Source organism: Gossypium hirsutum, chromosome A09 (assembly GCF_007990345.1).
Source record: "Gossypium hirsutum isolate 1008001.06 chromosome A09, Gossypium_hirsutum_v2.1, whole genome shotgun sequence".
NCBI classification, from domain to species: Eukaryota; Viridiplantae; Streptophyta; class Magnoliopsida; order Malvales; family Malvaceae; genus Gossypium; species Gossypium hirsutum.
Window position 1 is genome coordinate 46,481,618 of NC_053432.1, and position 25,808 is coordinate 46,507,425.

Consider the following 25,808-nt stretch of genomic DNA (forward strand, 5'->3'; position numbering starts at 1 on the left):
TCGAACACTAGAGGGAAATCTAAGGTCGTCTTCCCTATTTCAAAAAAGTGGAAGACACCAGGTGCAACCTATTCGACGGGCCCTTCCACCAATGCATGCCTTTCGTGTTTATGACTTTCACACGGTTCTCAATAGGACCTATGTCAGCATCTTTGACAATGACCATTGGGATTAGGTTGTTGTATTGATTGGTTGGCTTTGGAGTAGATTCATTTAGCTGATAGAGTCCTCGCACTGATTGCTACAGCCTCATGGGACCAATTTTTCTCCATCATCAAGCCCACATATTAGGAGTTTACCCTCGAGTTTGATAAACCGTAATTTATACATATTTTTACCCCATGCTTAATGCATTCTATGGATGATTTTTCTTTAGAATTGGTGAATTCAATGCTCCTAATGTTTTAATTTCATGTTTTATACTTTGGAGAGCATAGGACAGCAAAAGGAATGAGAAACAGGCCAAAAACGGAGAAAATGGGCCAAAGTACAAAATCAACACGGCCTCAACCTCCTCACATAGGCAAACCACACGGCCGTGTCAATTTGGCAGGCTCGAGCATGGCCTGAAGTAATCGCACACGGGCGTGCACCTGCCAAGCCCAAGTTGAGTCCAATTCAGAAAAGGCTAATTTTGAGGGCTCTTAGGCATTCCAAAGCCCATAAATACACCCTAGAGGAGGAAGAAAATGAGGCACAGAATAGTGAGTAAGGAATTACTCCAAGGAAGCCGATTGATCCATCTCAGAAGCTGGATTCACCATCAAGACTGAAGATCTCTCCTCAATTGTATTCTTTATTATTCTGAAATGTTCTCTTATTTAGTTATGAACTAAAACCCCTAAATACCTAAGGGGAATGAAACCTAAGACGAATCTTGTTATTATTTTCTGAATTGTATGATAAATATTTAACTTGTTCTTAATTATGTGTTCTTAATTCTTGTTTTGATATCCCAGGATACTAATTCAAGATAAGCTTTTATTCGGAGGAGGAATAGACCCTGTATAAGAGTACATTTGTCATAATTAAGCGGAGTTGTTTGCGCGCCTAGACATAGGGTGACAAGATTTTTCCTTAGGTATTGTCTAAATTCAATTGATTTTCCCAAAAGCAATTCCCCAATTCCATTCTCTGTGAATTCTTAGTTTAGATAATTAGTTAGTTAAAACAAAAACCTCTTTATTCTTAGGCTAGATAATAAAAAGACGGTCATCATTAGTACTTTTAGTTCCTTTAGGTTCGACAATCCGGTCTTGCTAAAACTATACTACTGTTCGATAGGTACACTTGCCTACATCGCGATAATAGTTAGTTTCAAGAACGATTAATTATAAATATTTAAAACATATCACGAAGTCACGCGATCAAGTTTTTGGCACCGTTGCCGGGGAGCTATGATATTAGGAACGCTCAATTTTTATTACTTTAGCCATTTATTTTTCTTTCAATTTAATTTAATTTTTTATTATTATTACTTATTAATTTACTTTTTCCTACTCTTGGCAGGTTTTTATAGTTTATGACTAGAAGAAACCTATCAGGACCACTACTTTTTGATGAAGAAATCAATCGCACAGTTCACAGAAACCAAAGAGAAATAAGGCGAAGCTTAAGATACATAGAGAACGAGAAAGGGAACGATACTCAAACCCCAACCGCAGAAATGGCTAAAAACCAAAACAATCAGCTACCTCCTGCAATTGCAGTTAATCAAAATCCTGCTCCACGCACTATGTATGATTATGCTAAACCTTCCTTAACAGGAACTGAATCGAGCATAGTTAGACCTGCTGTAGCTGCAAATGCTTTTGAATTAAAACCTAACACTATTCAAATGATACAACAACTTGTTTAGTTTGATGGTTTGCAGAATAAGGATCCCAACGCTCATTTAGCAAACTTCTTAGAACTATGCGATACATTTAAAATCAATGGCATTTCTAATGATGCTATACGTCTTCGGTTGTTTCCCTTTTCATTAAGAACAAAGCTAAACAGTGGATGAATTAAGGAACAAAGCTAAATAGTGGTTGAACTCGTTACCACGAGGGTCAACTACTACTTGGGAACAAATGACCGAAAATTTTTACTAAAATATTTTCCGTCGGCTAAAAACGGCTAAATTACGTAATGATATCTCTTCTTTTGTGCAGATGGATTTAGAAACACTCTACGATGCATGGGAGAGATACAAGGACCTTTTGAAAAGGTGCCCTCACCATGGGTTACCGCTTTGGCTATAGGTTCAAACGTTCCATAATGGTCTGAATCCTTCGGCTCGACAGATGGTTGACGCAACTGCTGGCGGAACCATCAATAATAAAACACCTGAAGATGCTTATAAGTTTATAGAAGAGATGTCACTGAATAACTATCAGTGGCAAGTCATGAGGACAAAGCCAACGAAAATAGCCGGCGTTTATAATGTTGATTCGGTCACCATGCTCTCTAATCAAGTAGAACTCTTGAATAAGAAAATTGATGGTTTTCTTAGTTCTTCACAAGTTCTCTCAGTAATGCAGTGCGAAGCAAGTGAAGGTGGAACAAGCCATTCGGAATACCAACCTTATGGCCACAACATGGATAACAAGCAATTAAATTACATGGGTAATAATCCTCGACCTCAAAACAATCCATATAGTAACACTTACAATGCAGGTTGGAGGAACCACCCCAATTTCTCGTGGGGCGGTTAAGGAAATCAAAGATCACAACCACCTCCAAGCTACCAACAACCACCCTACCAACAGGAAAAGAAGCCGAAGCTTGAAGAGATGCTCTCAAAGTTTATATCGGTGTCAGAAACTCATTTCCAGAACACCAAGACAACACTTAAAAATCAACAAGCGTCGATCCAAGGGCTCAAAAACTCAGATAGGCTAGCTTTCCAAACTAATCTCCGACCTAACCCAAGGGAACAACTTAACGCGATTAATGTTCAAGATGATGAAGGATTTGTTGAGCCTGAGCTAGAACTGAGGCAAGAAACTGTGGTAAGTAAATGTCAAGGTGAGGTAGATCAAAATAAAAATAAAATTGTGAATGTCGAATATAAACCTTGTGTGCCATACCCCAACGCGATAAGAAAAGACTGCTCAGATGAACAATTTGGTAAATTCCTTAAACTCTTAAAAAAATTACATATTAACTTACTGTTTAGTGAAGCACTATCGCAAATGCCAAATGCAATGAAATTTTTAAAGGAGCTTTTAGAAAATAAGCAGAAGTTGGACGAGGCATCGCATGTGGAGCTAAACGCAGTTTGCTCAGCTATTCTCCAAAATAAACTACCCAACAAACTAAAAGATACAGGGAGTTTTACGATTCCTTGCTTAATTGGTAGTTTAGATGTTAATAATGCATTAGCTGATTTAGGGGCTACTATCAACGTCATGCCTTACAAAATGTTTAAACAATTAGGTCTTGGGAAACCCAAAGAGACTAGGATGAGCATTCAATTAGGAGATAAAACTATAAGATTTCCTAGGGGTATTATTGAAGATGTGCTAGTTAAAATTGATAAATTTATATTTCCCGTTGACTTTATTGTTCTAGACATAGAGGAGGATAGCAACACTCCTTTAATTCTAGGAAGGCCCTTTTTAGCAACTACTAAAACAATTATTGATGTTGGCACAAGTGAACTCACACTCCGTGTGGGAGACGAAACAATCACCTTTCAAGCTCACAATTCTGGTAACACAATAGAAGTTGAAGGTGATCGTCTAAACCATTCTATTAAAACTAACAATATGGTGCAACCTTCTTTATAGGAAATGAGTCTGAAGGAAGTACATGAACCATTCTCAAGCAATAGTAGAGTACCCATTCATGAAGATCGAAGGCTACAAATCGAGGAGCTAGATGAATGGCGAATGCATAAACCAAGAACACCTGACAAACCGAATCTACGATAGAACAAGTGCAATCCCTTTCCAAATCAACTTAAGGTTGGAGATAGAGTCTTATTAGATGCCACAGATCCCCACATTGTCGCTACCACATTGAATGAACAAATCCCTCTTACGGTACTCAGCATTTTCCCATTCGGTACAGTCGAGGTGAGTCATCCCAAGTTCGGCACTTTTAAGGTAAACAAAACCATTTTAAAACCTTATTTTGATGAGATTAATAGCATGAATGAAGAGTATAAACTTCTCAAACCGCCATCATCATTCAACGGAGAGGTAAGTCGAGCTTAGACTATAAATGAGCGCTTCTCGGGAGGTAACCCAAGCACTAACTGTATTAACTTATTTAAAATTTAGTCTTCAACATCTAACTTACTAACGGAGCACTTGAATATAGGTTTTCCACAGGGACGCGGCCAAGAGCACGGGCGTGCTTAGGGCTGTGTGAAAATAGGACAATAATTTTTTCCAAACACGGGCTACGATAAAACGCTACGGCCTTGCGACATGGCCGTGGTCGAACCTGCCAAAAAAAAAAGGGGCGTGAGACACGCCTGTGTGGAAGAACCATGGGTGAACCTGTTAAAACAGCACGAGCGCACGACATGCCCGTGTCTAACACCCGTGGCCAAACCTGTCAAATTAACACGGGCGTGGGGTTTTCATACACGGGCGTAGGAGAAGTGAACAACGCCAGCCACGGGCGTGTTTAACACCCGTGGCCAAACCTGTCAAATTAACACGAGCGTGGAGTTTTCATACACAGGCTTAGGAGAAGCGAACAACGCCAGCCAGGTCGTGCGACACAGCCGTGTTCACCCACACGCCCAAGGAACACAGGCTTGTACTAAATGTCAAACGCGCTCAAATTCAAAATTTGCGAATCACACGGCCTGAAATTGGGGAACACCGACATGTTACTTAGCTGTGTGCCCCAAAATCTATAAAAACCCTGCACTATTCATTGTCTTCCCCACCCAAAAACCCTAACCCTAGCCGCTGCAAGTCTACATGACCTCCTCGCCATACCTGTATGCCGCATCCAAGTCCATTTTTGCCGCTCCTTCTCCCTTTTCCAGCGTTTATTTACTTTTTTTTCCCTTTAATTGCACTCATTTTTCATGTTAGTTATTATAGTACTATGCATTTTTCATGATTATTTTCATCTTTCTATCACTCATATTTTATTCATAGAACAAGTTATTCTCTTTTTTTTTTCATGTTCAAATTCTTACTCTTTATATGATTTCTCTACTTTATTTGATTAGTTAAAAGTAAATATTCATGATTAGAACAATATACATACTCATGCCTTTAGTGTTAACATTTTTCATCCGTCACACATGTTGCATTCCATAAAATTCGTTGCCATTTTTATGCCATACAATTGATTGCTTTGATTAACTTGTTAGTCTTAGTAGTTGCCGAAATTATGATTGTTATTTACAAATTATCTTCATTTTACTTTGATCATTCCTCAAAATGAATTAATGGTTTTGATCGCAGGTACCATGTCGTCTTCACAAGGAAAGAAAACTGCCGTACCTGCTTCAAAAAAATGGAAGGGAGCGTCATCTTCCGCGGGTCCAACCACGAAAATTTGTCACCCTCTCCTGCAGTTCCCCCATTGGCCCCAGGAAGAACTTTTCCAAATCCTTCGGGCCCGACCTTTAATTACAGGCCACTGCATCGACTGGGCTGCCGTAGAACAAGTTCAGTTGGCTAATGCGATTCGGGCCCTCCTAACCACCGACCATTGGGAGTGTTCTTTAGGATCATCGAGCCAATATACCTCGAGCTCACGATGGAACTATGCTCAACGTTCCATCTTTAGACTGTAATGACGAACTACGATGATCCCAGCACAGTCTAGTTCCGCCTAGGCGGGTTAGTCCGCCATCTAAGTGTCCCAGAGTTCGGTGCTGCACTGGGCTTATATACGGAGGAGTTAAAGGTGGAGAATGAACTACATGCTCTCACTCGCCACATACATTTCTCTCCCTCGAAGTGCTGGCACACTTTGGCCCCTAGCGCAGCCTCCTATAATCCTAGCCGCTCTAAGGCATCAGTTATCCCACCATCCGTGAGGTACCTACACGCCATTTTAGCTCACACGATTACAAGGAGGCGAGAGAGCACTAGCATTGTCAACACTCACGAAGCCTACTTTTTATGGTATATGTCGCACGGGCATGTCATCGACCTTGCCTATTTCATCGCCCTCACGATTTAGCACCAGACGGAGCGGCATAGGAAAGGGGGTCATCTCAATTGGCCCCTATGTTACTCGGTTGGCTCGACACTTCGGGCTCCTCAGCACCGCGGCCCAAGAATCATCCCTTACCCTCATCGGCCAGATGTCTCCACAAGGCATCTCGAGCATGCTTAGCTTGAAGATGATCGAGAGGCACCGAGGAACCTACCCTCTCCAATATCATCTCGCCCAATCTACCGATAAGGAGGCCTACGAGGACATTCTTGATGATGTCCCTCCACAGCACGAGGACCCACCGACTCAGTCACAACCACCCTCTCGTCCAATTCATGCGGCGGCTTCATATGCTGACATCTCTGAGCGCCTCACTCGATTCGAGCAGCAGTATTTTCAACGATTTGACAACATTGATGCTACTCTACAGCAGATTTGTCAGGACCTCCACATCTTATCACCAGTCCCACCTCGCGAACCATCCAGCGATGAAGATGTTTAAAAACATTTATTTATTATTTTATATTTTTAATTTTTATTAAAACTACTTTTTATTTTTATTAGATTTTAGAATTTTATTTTTAATTATCAATTTCAATTATTTCTTTATGAGTAATTATTCTTCCTAATATCCCCTAAAAAGTTCCTGATTTTATCATAGTTATATAGAGCTCTTAAGCTCATCATCGTATAAGAACTAACAACTCCACCGGGAAAGGTTCTTTACGACTGTCATGTTCTGATCGACCACGACCATAGCTACCACTAGATATAATATTCTTTTAGCACAAGACTTATGGACTAATGAACCTCTACGACCGCCGGAGTATCCTCCTCCACTCTCGAACCGATTACTCTCCAAAACTCTAGTTCGAGAAATTCATCATACAGGAAGTTTCACTTCTCTCCCTATCTTATTTTTATACTCTAATATCTATCTTTGTACATTGAAGAAAATGTACATCTTAAATGTGGGGGGGTATTTATTTCATTATCAGAAAAATCCCTGAATGACTACCTTGTTCTCTTGAAAAGCTTTCATATCTTATTTAGGATAAGTTTTGATTGATTTATGATTTTGATTGAATATCTTGAACTAAAACATAGGCATTTATGCATTGATTGTTTAAACTTTAAGACATTAGAGAATCAAGCATAATAAGTTGATTTTTAAGAATTTAAAATCTTAGGTTGTTTCCCCAAAGTTTAGGTATTACTTTTAGATAGAATTCACAAGTTTTAAACATCAAAAAGTCATAATTTTTGTGAGATTCTTGAGCCTTTTAAGTATCTATTAATTCTTTCATGCTCACTTTTATTATTGCTTTGAGTGTGTCAGTATTGAATTGTTATTCTAGAACTTGTTTGATTATGCACATTGAGACCACACCATTTGATTTGATATGTCAAAATGATTAAGGCATTTAGGATTAACCCATTCATGCCATGAAAAGCCTATCTCCACGATTAACCCCCAGTAAACCCCCTTGAGCCTAACAAGCCATTTCTCGTATTACCCTTAATATTAACCCTTAACCCATTATTATTGAAATCCCCTAAATTAATCCTTATTTATGTCGAGATTTGAGCTGAATAAATTGCTTAGCTATGTTTTGTTCTTAATAGTTAGTCTATGTTTTTTAACTTTTTCTTAAAAAAATGTGTGTATACATCTTAATAGTAGTAATCTTCTAAGCTAAAGAAGTTAAATTCCATTTTCTGAGAAAAGCTCTGTTGTATGCAAGTGATGATTAAATCTTTTTTCTAGTTAAGTAATTTTTCAACTTAATCTCGATTCTAACCCTTTCTTTCAGCTTGTGACCACACCCCATAACTAAGCCTTATTACAACCCTCTAAAGACCTTTTGATTGATGTATCATCTTAAATTATAGTGGCGGAGATTTGATTTTCATGCAAGCCTATGGTAATGATTTTTCATTATTGACTATTGAGTGATTCATTTATTGTCCTTAAACACCTCGAGTGATTTGAGTGAATCTTGAGTGAGGATGTGAAACTCTGTGATATTCTGAATCAAATTTAATTACTTAGATGAAGGGAGACATCTATGTTTGCATGATTAAATACTCAACTTGGAATGTTTGAAACTTTTATGTTCTTTTAGTTGAATTCTCAATGTATGATTACCTATGGATTATTTTGAGATATTATCGATAGAAATTATAAGTTGGGAAGAATTTATTTTGATTATAAGTTGAGAATTTTGCTTAAGGATAAGAAAATGCTTAAGTGTGAGGGTATTTGATAAACCATAATTTATACATATTTTTACCCCATGCTTAACGCATTTTATGGATGATTTTCCATTAGAATTGGTGAATTCGATGCTCCTAATGCTTTAATTTCATGTTTTATACTTCGGAGAGCATAAGAGAGCAAAAGAAATGAGAAACAGGCAAAAAACGGAGAAAATGGGCCAAAGTACGAAATCAACACGGCCTGGATCTCCTCACACGGGCAAACCACAAGGTCGTGTCAATTTGGCAGGCTTGAACACTGCCTGAAGTAATCGCACATGGGCGTGCACCTGTCGAGCCCAAGTTGAGTCCTATTCGAAAAAAGGCTAATTTTGAGGGCTCTTAGGCATTCCAAAGCCTATAAATACACCCTAAAGGAGGAAGAAAAGGAGGCATAGAATAGGGAGTAAGGAATTACTCCAAGGAAGCCGATTGATCCATCTTAGAAGCCGAATTCACCATCAAGACTGAAGATCTCTCCTCAATTTCCCCTTCAGGAGTTTTGGGTTTTCTTTATGTTTTGTATTCTTTATTATTCTGAAATGTTCTCTTATTTAGTTATGAACTAAAACCCCTAAATACCTAAGGGGAATGAAACCTAAGATGAATCTTGTTATTATTTTCTGAATTGTAAGATAAATATTTAACTTGTTCTTAATTATGTGTTCTTAATTCTTATTTTGATGTCCCAGCATACTGATTCAAGATAAACTCTTACTCGGAGGAGGAATAGACCCTGTGTAAGAGTACATTTGTCATAATTAAGCGGAGTTGTTTGCGTGCCTAGACATAGGGTGACAAGATTTTGCCGGATTAGGGTGAAACCTAATAAGGGGATCCATAGATCGAGTTAATGCAACCCTAATATGTTAATTAAAGAAAGGTCTTAATTATTCAATCTAGGGATTAGACATTATTAGTCTTGAATAGGTATAATAACATAACTTAGGGATCTCTACTGAACAAGTTAAATGAATAAATCGTCCGATTCGAAGCTAGAATAACAAGTACCTCTAGGTGGATTTTTCCTTAGGTATTGTCTTAATTCAATCGATTTTCCCAAAAGAAATTCCCCAATTCCATTCTCTGTTAATTCTTAGTTTAGATAATTAGTTAGTTAAAACAAAAACCTCTTTATTCTTAGGCTAGACAATAAAAAGATAGTCATTACTAGTACTTTTAGTTCCTTTGGGTTCGATAATCCGGTCTTGCTAAAACTATACTACTGTTCGATAGGTACACTTGCCTACATCGCGATATAGTTAGTTTCAAGGACGATTAATTATAAATATTTAAAACCTATCACGAAATCACGTGATCAGAGTTCTATTCGACATTCCTCTTATAGCACATGATGTCGAGCCACGATGAGTCGCGCACTATTTCTTTCAGACTCGATGGTACGATGAGTCATCTGAGCGCCCTAGACTTTGGAGTTGCCCTAGGACTCTATACTGAGGAGTTCATGAGTGTCGAGGGGTTCTTCACTTTATATTGGCACATCTATTATTCGTCGTCTCTATGCTGGACAGAGCTTGCAGCTAGTATGACACCCTATGAGCCGAGTCAGCCGAAGGCTACTTCCTTACCTATGGCCTTGCACTATATTGGCCCACACATTGTGTAACACCCCAAGCCTAAGTCCGATCGCCGGTTTAGGCTATAAGGTATTATTGAGCTAAACATTTAATTTTTCATTCACAAAATTAAATATAAAAGCAGAAATTTAGCTGAATACATACCGAACCTTGAGTTATAAATGCCATTTTCATATGGCTAAAATATTTACAATTACAAAACATATTCGTCAACAGCCTAATCTATACATGCCATATCGAGTCCAAAATATAATTGTACCAAAAAGATTGATAGTATGAAGAACTGCTGACGATCCCCGAGTCGGCGGCCAAAGTCAACAATCTATAAAATAGAGAAATAAGAAATAGAGTAAGCTTTCGAGGCTTAGTAAGTTTTAAGCAATTTATACTACTAAAGCTTGTCATTAAAATTGGACATTGAGAATCACAAAACTTGTATTCTAATTGTAATTCACTTGACCAAATATACACCAGCACATTAGTTACAAAACCCATTGGCCGAATATATATGTATGTATACACAAGAAACTCCTTGCACATATTTCACTATTTACAAAAATTATACTAATACCTTTAATTACGTTCTTTCATATGATGACTTACAATAACCAATTATATTGTTTTCTTATCCTCAAATACCGAATTCATTCACACACACACACATATATTATCGTTCTTTGATACTAGTAAATCACTTAGAAATCAATTCAAATATGAGCACATAACACGAACCTTAACGTTTAAAATCTATAATACTTATGCAACGATGTTTACCACTAACATTCGAAGTCACAATCTTACTTAACTTACTGGCATCAGTTCTGTCAAATCTTAGAGCTCGGAATACATTACTAGCATAAGCCTGCGGGTCTTTAACCCGGATATTTTTCCAGCACGTAGCCTGCAGACCTCAAGTCCGGATATATTTCTAGCATATAGCCTGCGGATCTCATGTTCGGATATTTTTCCAGCATATAGCCTGCGGACCTCATGTCTGGATATATTTCTAGCATATAGCCTGCGGATCTCATGTCCGGATATTTTTCCAGCATATAGCCTGTGGACCTCATGTCCGGATATATTTTCAATCTCATACATATTTGATCATATTTTAACACATCTCAGTCATCTTATCACTTAATAGTCGTATATTACATTCGAATATAAACTCGATATGCACATCATCATTCACATTTCAGCTCAAAGGTTATATCTCATATCACTCATTCTCTTCACCATTTAATCTTAAATTCAAAGTGACCATCAAACTATAAGTCATATAGATGCATTATCTATTATACATCTTAATTCAAGTGCAAGCCAAAGATCACAATTTACCTACTATACTCTTATAATGGCATCGTCAATTATATACTAAAGGAAACTACTTAAGACTTACCTCGGATATTTTGAACAGTTGCGAATAATCTACTCGACTGCTTTCTCATTTCCCTTATATGATTTAGACCCTCTTAGCTCTTGAGCTTGATTCAAACAAATAGATCTATTTAATTACTTATCAATTTAACAATTCGATTTAATACATGTATATCGTACCATTAAGTACAAATGATTTTATTAACTAGCTATTTAAACATCATACATATGCTCTACTCATGCAGAATCGAAAATATTACTAGCGTATTACCTTGCATTTTCGAATTACATAACCATCACTCAATTTCATAAAAAAAATACACATATTATCTCAGATTAACACAAGAATCAAATGCATCACTCAAAATGCCAAAGTCCAACTAAGTCTACCATTATAGCATTATCAAGTTTATGTACTTGGTAATTCACATTCAAACACATTCGGCACTATGTATCTGATCAAATGTTTCATTTAAGGCTAAACTCAACTTATAACCTTCCTTAATTAAAACATTCAACACCCACTAGACATGCTTACAAGCCTAAGCCGAATATCATTTTAGACATTTGAGAAATCATTTCTCAATTCATCTTATTAGTGTTTACCTCACTCAAAACATTTACACCAATTTATTATAATTAAGACCCTTGTTCAAAATAATATTCACTATAATACTATGGCCGAAACTCCCAAATAACTAACATAGTCTCTTAGATTCAATATAATCACGAATATATATATACAACCTAAATTCCTCTCTTAACACATAATTTACTATCTTGGAATTCATTTCCTAACTAAATTAACTTACTCCAAAGCCGAATGCTACTTAAGCATTAAGCTCATGTTCTTTTCATTATTAAGCAATTTTCATAACTCAACTAACATCCATTTTCAATTTAACATCAACATTAAAAAAAAATTAACACAAAAATTCATAGCCGAATGTTGTTTATCTTAAGCTACCATTATATATTTACTTATCACTTCATACCATATTATCAAAATTGAACTAATTATACTTATATAAGTACTATCAAAGCCGAAACCTATGCATAGCATTATTCAAGATTTATACCCTTAAAATCATTTACAAGGCCGAATTTGTTCAAGTAACTCAACAAGTCCAAGTTTATCTATTTCATATATAAATACTAACAATTAAGTATTAACTAGTTCAAACTTCATTTAACCATAAGAACAACAATCTATCCCCTTCAATTTCTCCCATGGCCGAATGCTCAAGACACCACACAACTCAAAATTTTGTCATGGGTTAAGTAAAGAACTTAATAACTAACTCAAAATATGCTAAAAATCCAAGAATTAACATGAATTACTTACCTTATTTAAAGTTCAAGATCACCGAATGGTTTTCTCTTTTCCTTCTTTAAAATCGGCTAGAAAGAAACAAGGATGAATAGTTTGTTTTCTTTACCCATTTTCTACCTTTAATTATTATTATTCTATAATTTAAAGCCATTTAATTAAAAATAATGCTAATAGAAGATTCATATATTTTATACTAACTAACAACATGGCCGGCCACTATCAAAAATGGGTAATTTGACATGCAAAACCATTCTTTTCAATACATACATTATTAGACCACCTTTAAAAATTACCTATCACCTTTCACATTTTTCTCACATAAGTCCTATTTAATAATTTCATATACAAATGACAAAATTAAAGCATGAAACTTTCATATATGCATGTACACATATAATAAGCATAGAATATAACAATTAATTATTTTTGTGACTCGGTTTTGTGGTCCCGAAACCACTTTCCGACTAGGGTCAAATTAGGGCTGTCACACATTGACCAGTCGGAGGGAGAGCATCGGGGTTGTTGGTACATTCAACGCTCACTTCCTTTAGAGCATGGCGATGCGGCACACTTTCGGTCTTGCTTACTTCGTTACCCTTACTTGCTGCCATCAGACAGATGTAGTAGTAAGGGTTATATCTACTTAGGCCCTTACATGACTCGCCTCGCACAACATTTCAGCCTCCTCGACACTCAGGAGCAGTCCTCCTCCTTCACACTAGTTGGACAGATGACCCTACAGAGATTATCAAGTATGAGTCATATGAGGATGATCGAGTGGCTGCGTAGAGTGGATCCTTCTCGATACCGATTATCTCATTCTGATCCTTAGGATGAGCATGAGAACTTTACTGATGATGTTCCTTTCCACCATAAGGATCCACCTCATCATCCACCTTAGGGTTACCCTACTACTTCCTCTGCTATTACCTTAGTGGACCTCTCCGAGCAATTCACTCATTTTGAGTGGCATTATTTTGAGCGGTTTGATAGTATAAATGCGACTTTGCAGCATATCTATTAACATATCCACATTTCTTCTTCTAAGTCGGCGTCTCACGATCTCGATGCCTCTCAATATGAAAATTGCTAATTTTATTTTTGTTCTTTTCAGTCTTATTTTTATTTGTTTTATTTTTATTTTTGGGACTTCTTTCTTTTATCTTCTTTCGAACTATGTTTTTATTTTTATGGTTTTTTTTTCTAATTGAGTTTGTAACCTCTTAATCTTTTTCATTATTTGTGTTTATTTTCTTATTAGTTTGCTTGGAAACATTACATTTTCATTTTTCCTACAATTTCGATTTCCACTATTCTGGCAATTTCATCCATATTCAAGGCAGTTTCAGTTTTCTCCCTCTCTTATGATATTCTACTTATTTTGTGCTTATATCTATTTGTACATTGAGGATAATGTACATCTTAAGTGTGGGGAGGTTATTTATATAATTATTAGAAAATCTTTGAATTATTTTTTGTATTTAAATAATCTTCTCATACTTCTATTAGAGTGAATTATTATCGATTTGAGATTTTTATTGATGTTGTTTTGGATTAATTTGTAGATATTTCTGCATTGGTTGATTTAAACTTTAAGACGTGAAAGAGTCAAGCATTATAAATATTTTTTCAGAAATAAAATTTTTAGGTTGTTTCCCTAAATTGAGGTATTATCTTAAAGTTTTAAATTTGTAAGTTTAACATCAAAACCATAATTTTTTGTGAGCTTTTGAGCCTATAGAGCATACATTTTTATGCTCATTTTGTTATTGGTTATGAGTGTGTCAACTTGATTTGTTATTCTAGAACTTGTTTTGATTATACATGTCGAGACCACACCTTTGATTTGATATACTAACATGATAAAAGCACTTAGGTTTTAACCTACATAACCTATAAAAAACCTACCTATTGAATTATCCCTTAGTGAACCCTGTTGAGCCTAACACACATTTTCTTGATTAGCCCGTAAATGTTAACCCATAACCCATTTTTTTGTTGTGACTCTTTCCCGTTTTATTGACTCTCATTTTTTGTCGAGATTTGATTTGGTTAGTTGCCTAACTATGCTCCTTTGTTTGAATTGCTGAATTTCTTTTATTGTTCTAAAAATATATATATTGATTGATGCACTTTCTTATAATTCAGCAGTTGCTTAGTTTTTTCTAGTTTGTTAATTTATCAACTCAATCTCGATAATAACCAACTTTTCTAGCCTTTTTCCACACCCTTAACCTAAGCCCCATTACAACCTCTTAAAGACCTATTGATTAGTGGTCATATCATTTTATAGTGGTGGAGATTTGATTTTCAAGCAAGATTATGGTAATGACATTTCTTGTTCGACTGTTGAGTGCATATTTCTTGACCCTTAAACACTTTGAGTGAATCTTTAGTGAGGATGTCAATTCTTGTTGATTTTGAATTAAAGGTAATTACTTAAATAATGGGAGACACCTATGCTATCGTGCTTTAAAAAATTCAGTTTGGATTGTTTGAATCTTTAGTGCCTTTTTAGTTGAATTGCCAATGCATGATTATTTGCAAATTATTTTGAGACATTATTGATGAGAATTACAAGGTGGGAAAGATTAACTTTAATGTGAGTTGAGGATTTTGCTTGAGGACAAACAAATACTTAAGTGTGGGGATATTTGATAATTGATAAAAGTAACATTTTAATCTCGTTCTTAATGTGTTTTTAGATGATTATTTATGCAAATTGGTGAATTTTATGCTCATAGTCCTTTGAATTCATGTTTCTAAAATTAGGAGAGCATTTGAGACAAAAAAGAGCGAAAATCGAATAAAAGAGCAGATTTTAGGAGCCAAAGGGGCTAAGCCTTCCCAAATGGGTTGGACACACTACCATGTGAGCCACACAGGTTGGATACACGGCTATGTGCTAGACCGTGTCGATTTCGTGACTTGCATCCCAAACACGTAGAAAATACAATTTTTAGGCTTTTTGGGCATTCTAAAGTCTATAAATACCAAATATAAGAAGAGAATAGGGAGCCATTAGAGATTATTGAAGGAAACAACTCGAAGAACACCATTGGAGCCAACTCTGAAGCAAATTTCCATCAAGATTGAAAACCTGCTTTTAATTTTTTTTTGAAGTTTTTATGAGTTTCTTTATTTCTTGTGGTTATTTTGACTTTGAGATGTTTTTATTCACAATTATGAACCAATTCCCTAGATACCTAGGGAAGATGAACCCTATGATGAATTCTATTATTTGATTTTTGTTTTACGCGATAAATACTTGATTCTTATTCTCAGTTATGTGTACTTATCTCTTTTTTTAATATTTCCAGGATATTAATTCATGTTTAATGTGCTTAAATTAGAGGAGGAAAAATTCCTGTTTAAGAGTAGATCTAGCATAATTGAGTGGAGTTGCGTGCAATCCTAGAAATGGGATGACATAAATCTATTGGGTTAGAGTCAAATCTAATAGGAGAATCCATAGATCGAGTTAATGCGACAATAAGGGTTTCAATTAGAAAGAAATTTCAATTAATCAACCTAGAGTCAATTGCTCTTACTCTTGAAAGAGATATTAGCATAATTTAAGGATTTCTACGGATCAAGATACCAAGTGAATAAATCATCTAATTTAAATTTATAATAATAGATGAAGTCTAGGTGGATTCTTTCCTAGGTATTGTTTCTCTCATTGGTTATTATTCAATTATTTTCCTGATTTATTCATTGTTGAGTTTTTTAGTTAAATTAATTTAGTAATTTTAGTTTAAACCAATCACTCCAAATTGTCGACTAAATAATAGAAAAATGGTAATTACTAGTACTTTTAGTCCTTGTGGATACGATATCTTTACTCACCGTAGCTATGCTATTTATCTATAGGTGCACTTGCCTTTGTCATACTTTTAGTTAGTAACGTGGACACATATCAATGACAAAGCACATTTGAACAAGGTGAGTTAACATATAACCATATTGTATAGTAATTCAAACATATAACATTGTAAGTCACTTATAAACAACGTTTCAATACCAATCTTATTATGAATATAACATTTAACCATTTTGATACCAAGCTCATACCATTTTATCTCAACTTAATTCATTCAATAACCATTTAGCCCGATGAACACTAATGAACAAATTCAAATACATTGGTAACTACACCACAACAGGGAACTGAACTGAAAAGCCTGTAAGCAATCATATAATTTTGTAATAACACGTCCCTCTAACACACCATGATCTCCGTAGAGACATATAAAACTCGGTAATCTGTAACAAATGTTGGATTCTGATATAATCAGTTGTAAATTTTGTACAATCACATACTTCGTACCGTTATATATATCCGTACCAGCGCACAATTAACTCTATTGGCATGCCAACCGTATCCTATAATTTATTATGTTCATTTGGGCACATTTAGCACATATAATCATTCATTTACAATTCAATCCATATCTCACATTTTGTACCAAATCGTAAACAATTCAAATTACATTCACACATACACAAATTCACAATTCAAGTATATATATAATGATTAAATATAACCCTACCAAATGAACTTACTTGACAAAAACAACAACAACCACAATATCGAGGACTAATCCATAATTATGCCTTTTCCTCGATTTTCTTCCATTTAATTCAAATCTTGATCTATACGATAATTGATTTCAATTTATCTATTCCAAATACCTTATAACATCCTATTACATGTATATGATAGTTCAATTTCACTTTGTTAATGCTCTCTAAAATTTTGCATTTTATTCAATTTAGTCCCTAAAAACTGAAATTATCATAAATTTCAAATTTGAACTTCGGTTTCAAAAATGATCTTAATTTCATCCTTCTATAATCCTCTATTATCTATAATTACAAAAATGTAACATTAATTTTGAAATTAACACACATTAGTCCCTAAGTTCACAAACTAGGTTCTTTTTTTTTTCATTTCTAAGCTTAAAAGCTAGCAATTTAATACCAATAGCTTCAAAAAATCAACAATGGTAACTTTTGAAAATTTTAATAGTTTCACAAATTGGTATACATATAGCTAAATCATGCTCCCAAGACATCAAAAACATAAAAAAGAAATAAGAAAATAACGTGAAATTTCCTAATAATCCAAGGATTGAATGTAATGAAGCTTAAAACCCTTTTTCTCGCTTTAGGTTTGGTGAAGAAAATGAACAAAGAAAAATATTTTATTTTTCTTCCCAGTGTTAATGCTCCGATCCAATCTCGTATGCCAAGCTTGCTCAAGTACATTTTTGTGCATGCTTATTTTTTGTCTTTATTTTCAGTTTGTTTGCTTGAGAATAAGAAAAAACTTAAGTGTCGGGGTATTTGACTTGCCGCCAAACATGGTGGTAGTTTTAATACATTTCAGCACTTAAGAGGCTTGTTTTCTAGTCGTTTTACATTTAATTATCACATTTTCAACTTTCATAGTCTAGGTTTAATTATTTGCAAAGTAAGCGTTTGTACACAATAATTGATGTTAGTTGCCTATTAAGCCAATTCGAGCCCTCGGTAGTTTTAATGTGTTGAATTGAGTGTGCAAGATATGTATTTAGTAGTTTGACAGCCTTATGGATGACACCCGAGTGTAGCACAAGTTTCTCAATACGTAAAATGAGAAACTAGAACTCCAAGCTTAGAAAATCAGTGTCGTATCGCGACACGAGTCTGAATGTGGGGCACAAGACTTGAAAAGGCTAAAATCATTCGTGTAATCAAATAACTTTCAGGATTATGACCTATAATAGAACCTAATTAGGGTTTCTAAACATCATTTATAAATAGAAAGGTTATTACTAATATGTAAGCAAGCCTTTAGGAGTCTTAGTTAGAAATTTAGGTTTTATTTTGTGTTATAGACACTTTAATTTCTTAACCTAGCCAAAATGAGAAAGGGTTAAGAACACAAGTAAATTAAAGTAAGATTAGTTAATAGTCAAGAGATTACGCAATTTTAAACATATTTGATTCAATCAATTCAACAATTTCTTAACCCTTTCTCTTACTTTAATTTACTTGTGTTCTTTTGCATGTTTAAATTAAATCTAAGAGTTATGACATCTAGATTCATGAGAGACTAAGTCTCTAGGGAGATTAACGAGTGGATGTTAGAGTAGTTAACGAAGGAATACGAGTTTCCCATAGGAATTAACTAATTTTAAATTATGTGTGCCTGAACCCTAAAAATGACAACCCTAGGAAGTAATATAGGTTAAATGAGGTTAGGAGATAAGTTTTTGGAGATAAGTTTTTCGAGTAAATCATAATTTATCCCTGTAAGGAAAGTGAGGTCGAAAGATAAGTGAGTACCTGTTGATTAGTTAATTAGTAGAGGTTGGAGGTAATACTAGTTAATTAATAGTTAATTCCATTTAAACCCAAATTCTGATGTTAACTACAACCACTGAAACGAGTTAACATTTTGTCTGTTAACCTGATTTAGTTGTTTGTATATTTTCAATAATTTAATTTAGTTTATGCTTGTCATCTATTTTATTGTTTATCATAAAATAAGTTTAATTATTATTGTTTAGACTTATTATTGTAGAAGTGGATTTCTTATTTAATTCGTCCTCTCTAAGGTACGATCTTCGGAATACTTCCATATGTTCTGATGTTATTGTTCTTATGTATTAGAGGTTGTTGGAAACTGCTAATGTTCATATATTTTCCATGTTCAGACTTTATTCAATCTTCTTTTTTGTATCCATTATGATATGATGACATGTTGACAGGGGGCATATACCATTTGCTTATGTTTTTTCAAAAGTCAAAGGGGAAGATTGTTAGGACCAAGGCTATTTAGCACTGATGACTCGATGGTTATTCAAACACCTGATTGAACACAGGCTGTTTAAACACCTCTTCAGATAAAGACCTTGGGATAGCCTAGGTGATTTTAGATGTTGACATTTTTTACTTAGGCCTTTTCATATATGATTACCATAAGCAAATGGACTTCAAGGACGTGTTTTATGAATGTGTTTTATTTTGCCTTCAAGTCCAAATATAAGTTGGAGTCTTTGGGACCTTTTGGATAGGCGTTTACCTCCAGTGCAATGCGTTTAGCTTTCTTTTTGTCTCATGTAACAATATCTAATCTCATTGCCACAATTGTTTTTACACTAATCGTAAGTAAACGCACCATCCATCCAAAGAGGCCCTAAAGGAAGTTGCGATTGACTCAACTTTGTGGATAAACTTATGCTTATCCTTTATCCTTATCCTAGCAAATTTATGTACAAATTTTATAAGGATTAATCCTACTGTATCTTGGGATAAGATTGAAGATTATTAATATAAATTTGTATACTAATAAAGTTGTATTTCTCTTGGATTGTTTTGATCTACTAAGGTTGCCATATTAAGCCTATAAATTGGCAATTGATTTGTATGTGAAGATGCAGCTTTTGAGAGAATGTTGTGTTGAATTGTATTATTATGTTAAATTATTTTTATTTGTAATTTCGCACTCAATTAGTAGGCATTCCTTGTGAGAGATTAAACATTTGTAAGTGAGGTTTGAGTGAATGGTTATAACAAGTTGAGATTAGCTATTGGGGTTACAAATACTTCTTGGTGTAAGGGTAAATTGCACTTTAGCCAATAGATGAATGGATCAATTGCGGAATGAAACGATTCATTAAGCGAGATTTTATAAAATAAGATTATTTCCGAATTGTATTAACAAATGATTGTTTGCAAATCTCTCTTTACCTTTGTTTTTGTTTCTATTTGGTTATCTATCTAAACTCTCTTTTAACCATTTAAAATTCATTTAAAATTCATTTAAAATTCACTTAAATTAAATTTCCTTCTTTAAAATACAATATATTTTACCATTAAATTTCTTAATTATTCTTACATGATACAAATAACGAGAAAAAATACAATCACAAAATTTGATGCTTGAAATTTAAGATGCCGACAAAGGGCTGGACATTCAGTTGGTAATTACTTCCATAATTTAAATGAATTTGAATGGAAAGAAATTCGGTATGGAATGGAGTAAGATAAAAGCATTGACACGTTGACAAACATCCAAACTCATTGTAAGAAAGTAAGCATTTAATGCTCTGTGGATGTGACGGCTTATTGGTGAAGACAAGACAAAGCCTTCCCTAAATAATTCCCTCAAAGTAAGGAAAGAATAGCAAAATGTAATCAACAACTTCCCACCCCATAACACAAGAATATGAAATATGCAGTTCCATTCATGATGAAGGTTTGAAAGCTTAAGAAACAGTACTCAAGTCCTCCACGGAGAGATATTGTTTCTTTTATTCGTTAAATTGATGAACAACTATAAAGTTTGGATAAAGATGCTTGCGTGCTGTGGGTGGCTGTCTCTGTATGTTTGCCAAAGGCTGCAGAGCTAAGACGAACGGTGGAAGATTCAAGCTGTCCTTGGCCCTTGCACATTATCTTTTGGAACAAAGCAACGAGTCAATGTGATTGACTTGATAGGATAGAAGAATGAAATGAGGAACAAAGATACCAAGGCAAGCCCATTTATTTTAGGAATGATCTAAATTTTGGACATTTGATTTCTTTTTTTTGAATTTAATTTCCGTTATTCATTTTTTAATTTCTTTAAAATGTTACTATGTGGTGTTTTAACAAGCAATGAATTTTTAGGCATCAAATGGTATGAACTTGTACATGCTACACAAATGTTTTTACATATCATATTACACTTCCTGCAAAATTACGTGAATTTTAAGTTATTGGCACGAGGCTTAGAGTTCAATCTAATAGTGAAGTCAAAAATTTTTTAGACGATGAAATTAAGTTGTATATTTTGATTAGAGTTAAAATATAATTTCATTTTGTATTGATATATATTTTATAATTTTTAAAAAGACTAAATTAAAATTCTAGTATTTTTTATATTAAACTATCTTTATCATATAATAACTTACAAATCTATAAATTTTTGGGGTTTAAAGTAGGAATTTTTCATTTTAGGGGTTTGATCCACTTTTGTAAATTCTTCTCTCTTCTCCCCGTTGTAATGTAATTGTTTAGTTTAGTTGTATAAAAAAATCAATTTAAATATTTATATTGTAAAATGAATTTTAAATTTCTAAAATAAAAAAATCTAAAACTATTAAAAATCTAAAAATAAAAAGAAATTCAAAGTTTTTAGAGAATATAAATATTATGAAATTAGAAATAATTATTTAAAATATTAAAAAATTAAAGATAATTTAAAAAATAAAATTTAAAAATTTAAAACTATAATTTAAAAAATAAAATTTAAAAATTTAAAACTATATAAATTTCAAAAATCTAAAAATTTTGGAAAACAAAATTCTTTGTTGGTAAATATGTTTTAAATTTTTTAAATGTTGGTAATTTTAAAATTTTAAAATATAAAATATTTTAAATATATTTTAATTTTTTTCTAATATGACAACATTAATAGATGACATGAGATTTGTGTCATATGTAAGAGTCATTAGTTGTAAAAATGTAAAATATTTGGTATATTAAGAATGAAATTTTTAGATTTCATAAATATTGTTAGAGTTAATAAATATTCTCTAAAAGTATAATAAAATACTAAAAATATAAACACATTAATTTTTTTTTAAATTTATGAAATAAAAAATATACTATTATTATATCAAATATTCACTTTTATATAGGGGCGAAATTAGGGGACTGGAAGGGACTCGACCCCTCTAAAATAATTTGTTTTCATTTAAAAATTTTAAATTGATAAAAGTAAAATTATATTTTTACTCTCCTAAAAATATAAAAATTTAATTTAATCTTTCGAAAATTATAAAAATATAAACTATTAAAATAATAAAATTACATTTTTACTATTATAAAATAATAATTTAATCTTGATCCTTAACAAAAATTTTGATTTAGCCTCTACTCTTACACTAAATACGTGACTAGATGAATTTAGATAAAAAAAATCAAATATCAATTTTGAAAGAAAAGTCAAATTGAGATTTAAGAAATTACTTAAAACCCTTATTTTGATTAGAGCATTCAATCAAATCAATCAAATCATTTCTGGTGACATTCGCATGACTAAGAGAGAGAGAGAGAGAGCATAGAATTATTGTTCTCAATATTATATATTCCAATCCAAAAGGGGAAAGCACAAGCTACAATACCTCAAAAACGGCATGCATGCTTTGGAACCTCTCCTTCTTAACATAAAAATTAAAATTTAGTATTTTACAACTGCTTAAACTATTTAATTTAAAAAGCTAATTATAAATTATTAAAAACATAATTATTTATAATAAATCTTATTGCTTTTAAAATTTTAATTTATAATTTTTTAACTAAATTAATGTTGTATTTACTGAAAACAATTCAATTAAAAATATTATAAATAGCACAAATAATTAATTAAATTAAAAAATACAAATATTGACTTACAATGTTTCTAATAAATGATAAAATATGGCAATAAATTACTGATTTAAGTGACAAATAATTTGAATTGAAGCCAAGTTAATTGAGAATTTTAATGTTAAATAACTTTTTTATTTTATAATTACTTACATATTTAGCTTGAGAATAGAAAAATCCAATTTTTTGTCCACTTGACTAAATTTTATATTGTAATTATTCGGAGGTATTATTATTCTTGTAACAGTGAAATTTAGAAAAGAAAAACGGAAAATCACTAATAATATCTGAGTCAATGGGCTAAAAGGTTGAAAAGATAAAAAAACATGAATTGGATACTCCACTGATATGACGTTGACACGATATTATATGTGGTCACATCAATTTTCTTTCAACTTATCTAAAGATAATTAAGCTTAGTCTACTTAATAAATAGCATAGTTCTCATTTAATTTTTTGTTTTTTATTTTTTAATTTTTAAAAAAATTAGTAAAAATTAATAAAGATTAATTTTCCGAATAATTAAATATAAAACTAAAATAATTTTTTAAAATTAAAGGACCCATAAATTAAAATATAATGGAATTGTTGAAATCTACTTCAACATGTAAAAATACAGAGAAAATACTAATTATATATGTATTACATTAATTTATAAGGAAGGACTTAAAGTTTTAAAATTCATTAAACTGAATTGATTGATTAAAACAATCGATGAATACCAATTTCAAAATCGAAGTGTAAAGGTAATAAAGAATCTGTGATCAGGATAAGGAAAAAGAAAAGGAAATGCCAGTTGTGAAGATATTATTGAGAAAAGGAGAACCCAAGTGTGGAAGGGAGTGTATGGGGTCTGGACACGTAAGGAGTATAGGGTTAACGTGGAATGTGAAGCATAAAATAATTAGCAGCACCCACCGCCCCATTGGGCTCTTCTCTGACACACGATTGAAAAGAAATACACACACAAAAGATAAGAAATGTGTGTTGAGGGATGCCCTTCCTCTTTGCCTTTTGCCTTTGCCTTCTTATGTCTCTTTACTGCTTTGCTTTTATCTTACATGCTTCTTGGCAAGTTGCAAATTGGGCTGCTAATAATATCCTTTGACGTCATCCCAGTTTCATTGCTTCTCAAAGCAAAAGGATTCAATAATGTCCTTGTTTGATGCCCATTTTTATTAGGGTTATCGATGCCAAACTTATACAAGAAAATGAATTTAACAAAACTGAAATAAAGGATTGAATGTGTCTTACCATCTCTCGGATTAACAGTGAGAATAAGTTGATAAGTCAACAAGTAATTAAATTAGGATGAATCTTTAAACATCTGGAGAAAAGTAAAACTTTAAAATAGAATTTTATTGATGAATAAAAATACAACTACAAAGGTTGTCAAACTATTTATTTATAAGTCAAAGATGCTAGGAAATCTTAAAAGAAATAAAACTCGAAGAATGTGTTTCAACATATATTTTAAATAAAGACCAGGAACTAAAGGAGATACAAACTGAAGACATAAACCATGATCTCTATCTAGTCAAGAAGTTCTTCGGCGAAAGGTCGATTTGTTTCAATGCTACGGAAAGAACTCTACTTGATCTGTGGAGGTCTAATCCAGGAGCTAACATCAAAATTATGGATACGAATCTGTATCTGATTCATGTGGCCCATCATCCATTAACAATTTCATTCTTCTCATTCAATTTGTTAAAGGAGAAAACCAGAAGATATATATTTCCATTTTGCAGATTTTGGGGCATAGGTACATGGATTTCCACTAAGTTTTTCTTCGGAAATTCTTGCTAATAATTTAAGAAATGTTATGGGAAATTTTTTATAATTGCGATGATTTTAGTAAATGAAATATTTGGATTAATTATATGCGTGTATATATCATTACTAAATATAATTTTGTCAAGCCTTAGTTAAATGACATTTGTCATCCATGTGTTGTCCTCATAGGATATTTGTAATCCCTTTAGGTCAAATGTGCTCAATTACTTAAATTCCTTTTGATCTCGTGGTCTCTATTGTATCTTCTCTAATGATAATGATGAAATTATTTGTTTTGGACAAATGACTCATGACCATGTTCCATATTTATAATCTAGACAATACCATGGAGAGGATGCTATCTACTATTTCCTCGAGCTATGATTTTGTTGGAGACTAAAGTCGATAATTTCTCATAAAAACAGAGTGTGTAAGTGGTGGTCAAAGTGACCGTGGAAGTGGGTACTTCAGATGGCACTGTGATAAACACAGTAGAAAAATACGGTATGCAAAATTGTTCACGTAATTTTGTTTCCCTATATTTGCGGAGCTTAGCTCAATAAGAAAATTCACTATCTTTAATCCCAATACAACAAGTGAATTAAGTCATTATGACACTCTGGCACAACAACCTCACTTCTGTATCTAAAGGTATAGATCACTCACTTCTAAGTTCTTAACTCGCTCTGGGAACTTAATGTTGAGATTTAGTGCTCTTAATATAGTATTTTCATCTATGCATACTTGTATTTTTCGAAGAAATTGGTTTAAAAAAAGATGAAATTGGTTTAAAAAAAGATACATTAATGTTTAAAAGATTCATTAATTACATTAATATCTTTTGTATATTTTTCTTACTGGGTTTTCCTTACGTGGTCGGATCATAATACAAAAATACAACTTACATTAGTAGATAATATAAACATGTCATTAGTTTAATC

The 25,808-nt window shown here is 33.2% G+C and overlaps 1 non-coding gene across 1 annotated transcript; it reads right to left on the reverse strand.

Moving 5' to 3' along the window:
- Window positions 1-2,123: 2,123 nt before the first annotated feature.
- Window positions 2,124-2,230, reverse strand: LOC121207388 (small nucleolar RNA R71). Its single transcript, XR_005902478.1, has one exon. It is a non-coding gene; the product is annotated as a small nucleolar RNA R71 (small nucleolar RNA).
- Window positions 2,231-25,808: the final 23,578 nt, after the last annotated feature.